The 3403-nt window shown below is 40.6% G+C and overlaps 1 long non-coding RNA gene across 2 annotated transcripts; it reads right to left on the reverse strand.

Moving 5' to 3' along the window:
• Positions 1 to 444: 444 nt before the first annotated feature.
• LOC123058000 (uncharacterized) lies at positions 445 to 3122 on the reverse strand. Of its 2 annotated transcripts, XR_006427031.1 has the most exons (4): positions 3083 to 3122; positions 2781 to 2907; positions 1601 to 1694; positions 445 to 1490 (listed from the first exon to the last, which is right to left on the reverse strand). It is a non-coding gene; the product is annotated as an uncharacterized lncRNA (long non-coding RNA). The 2 variants fall into 2 exon arrangements; XR_006427029.1 differs by having other exon boundaries at positions 2781 to 3102.
• Between the last annotated feature and the right edge of the window lie 281 nt (positions 3123 to 3403).

A 3403-nucleotide genomic window follows, 5' to 3' on the forward strand; every position in this document is an offset into this window, starting at 1 on the left:
TTAGTCGATGGCTTGCACACTTATCGCACATACTGAACGATATAAACATTTAGCAAAGCCACATTACATGTTCAATAATAGATGTAAGAAATCATCACCCTCTCACTCCTGTGCTGGAATAGCACTGCAGTAGAATCATTGATAGTGCCATAAAACTATTTACTCGAATAACACTGTAGTAGACTCATTGATACTGGTTTGTTCATGTCTTTCATAATGAATTTAAAATGTAATCTCACATTTAAACAATTTATTTTAAGCTGGATGCCGTCTATAATGGCAGATAAGCCTACTCTTATCTTTGAGAATGAATTACCGCACATAACTATTTCAAAACAAAAGGAAAAGATTACACATGCCACATTAGAAATAAAGTTTTGTGTACTAATAGTCTAACTTTCTTAAGCATCAGAATAATGAAACAATAATTAAATCTGTACTATTTTTAAATTTAAACAACTTACACTAATTTTGCATGGTTATGCTTACGTAAGAAATCAGTCGAGCAACCTCGCTTCTTGATCGAGAATCCTCCAAAGATATGTATTCACCTGAAAAAAACAACACTTAGTTAAATATGATTTTGAGAAACTAAATTAGGGAATCTTCTGTGTAATACCCTTTAGAAATATAAGCCATAAAACGGTAGGTAAAAAGGCATATAATAACAATTATTTTAGAATGCACACACAAATAATTCAATGTACACCTAAAGGCTGAATAATAAATCTTTACATGGGCGCGCATGTAAGAATTATGAATATTTATTCCACTATTGCAAGAATCATAAGAACACATTCAACAACTCATTCCTGCGTAACGCAAAAGTTACTAAATTAAAGAGAAAAATGTGTACAATATGTACACTTGCACATTGTATGACACCAATCAGATCGTTCCTGCCAGAACCAAGCAAGAGCCCTCTACTGAAAGATAGCTAGAATTTCTTTTTAAAATATTTGCTTAGAATGCATCCCTGAAAAGTTTCATGATGTGGTGCCACATGGGAGCATACCCGATTACTTTCTCATTATTTTCAACACCGCAGCTGCCGCATTTGAAACGTCCTTTGGCATTGATTTTCTCATTATTTTCTGTGAAAGTAGAATACAAATATTTGAACTATTACCTAACACTGACTCAGTATAATATCTAAGGAACCGATTTGCAGGCTCCTTTTTGTAGGATCAAAAAGAAATACAAAAGAAATCGTATCAACATATATTGTTCTTAAAGAGGAGAAATTAGTGGAAAACCACATGCAAGGCAATGCATCAATCTCGCTGAAGCTCTTGGCAGCACTCATTCTTCCTTGATTACTTTGAACCTAACCTTGAAGCCCTCCACAACAGCATGACGGCCTCCCATACTGACGATTGCATCTAGTACAACAAATGAATCTTTCCTCTTTCAATTTGAGCCATGGCTGGGCATAACATGGAGATCAGGGGCATGGCTTTCCATGTGCTTGTGTTCTCGCTTGTGTGTGCCTGCAACCGAGGAGGATTTCATATTGGACTTCATATCATAAGCTTTATTATATTCATGTGTTGAAAAGCATAAGAAGTTACAAAAGTCTATTTTCAGGACATAATAGTACCGGTTCTCACTATAAGTATGGTCGATTGAGATTTTTGCTGGTCCGTTCTTGCGGATGGGAGAATCCTCCTCGGAACGACATGGCGAATTTATACCTGCTGGGTGGACACAGTACACACACATGAATACAGGCTTAGCACTAAGAGTAATGGTTATGTATCAACAACACATGAATACAGGCTTAATACTAAGAGCAATGGTTATTTATCAATCTACGCATACATTATAGATACAGTTACGTAATATCAATATGGACACGAATTAATCAGATACCTCAGCGTGCATGCACCACTGTTTCTTTTGAAGGAAAACAGCCAGCATTGATTTCATTTCATTAAGAGAAAGGCATCTACCACTGTATATACCAATTGATTAGAGACGGCCGGTTACAGTGTCAGTATGATTAGTAGCTAAATATGAACAGCTAGCTAAGCATGTACCACTGTGTATACCAATTGATTAGATACCTCTCAGCTGTTCTCATGTGTGTGTGCCTGCAGCCGTGGAAAATAGATCAAGCCATCTTTGTGCACTTGCACATCTTGCCGAGATCAATTGATTTTTTTAGCTCACATACCTTCATCTCAACAGGACGTAATCCACAGAGGGCAGTACACCGTATGTCCGTACTGCGTGCGAGACTGGCATCTGACGTGTAGTCTGCTTGCACCAACAGATGTTCCATCGCTTTGAGAGGATCCATCAAGTAAACTTTTGTCACTTGCATATCTGTCTAGAACATCAATCAAGTGCTAAGTTGGAAAGCAACCAATCGACAATAGGAGCGCCAGGACGGCCAATGCCATAGGATTGATTGCTGGGTGTGGTGTGAGAATCACGTGGACGCGAGTTGTGTCTGGATCGAGCGGCGGATATCATGGTGGAAAAGGATTTGGCAAAGATGGCGATACAGGGAGGATCGATCTGAACTCGTTCGCCTGGCAATGTGCGCAGGCGACAAAATATGGTCGTCCCTTCATCCAGCATGTAGAGCTGTGCGCCGCCCTGTCCGACGGCTCAGTCGATAGTCAAGTCAGCATATTGCTGGGAGGTCATTGTGGACATGCGCATTATATGCTTTTCATAAATACTAAATTCATCACCACGCAGCAGCCATATGTGTGCTTAAGGAAGCGATTAATTGAAGTAAATAGTAGAAGAAATGCATCTAATTCAATTACCTTTAGTTTCCTGCACATGGAGGCAAGTACGGCTATACGGGATGCACCAGGGAGGGTAGTCGTATAAATACTGCGGCAGTACGCTTGGAGCCCTCCACAACAGCATGACGGCCTCCCACACCGACGACTGCATGAAGTACAACAAATGAATCTTTTCTCTTTCAGTTTGAGTCATGGCTGGGCATAACATGGAGATCAGGGGTTAACATGGAGGTCAGGCGCATGGCTTTCCATGGGCATGTGTTCTCGCCTGTGTGAGACTGCAGCCGAGGAGTATTTCATATTGGACTTGTGCCACTCACCTGAAACTCGTTAGCAAGAGCAGCGAGAGGACGGCCGGTGGCTGCCGGTGCTAATATCGTGTCAGCGGGGGAGGATCGTGCGGCGGCGTAGGTGACATTAGGAGATTTTTTTTTCTTTTCGTAGGATTAGGGATATGGCAGTTTTTTTACCCTTTTGTAGGGCTGATTTGAGGGTTTGTTAGAGATATATGTGAGAGATTCGGTGATAGATTTAGGTAGTTGTGCCACGGGAAATAGAGTTTGTTACACATACGCGAGAGATTGAGGACTTGGGACACGGGAGAGACCTACGTGATTTTTTTATCATTAGAGAGACACGTG

The sequence above is a fragment of the Triticum aestivum genome, chromosome 3A (assembly GCF_018294505.1).
Source record: "Triticum aestivum cultivar Chinese Spring chromosome 3A, IWGSC CS RefSeq v2.1, whole genome shotgun sequence".
Lineage (NCBI taxonomy): Eukaryota > Viridiplantae > Streptophyta > Magnoliopsida > Poales > Poaceae > Triticum > Triticum aestivum.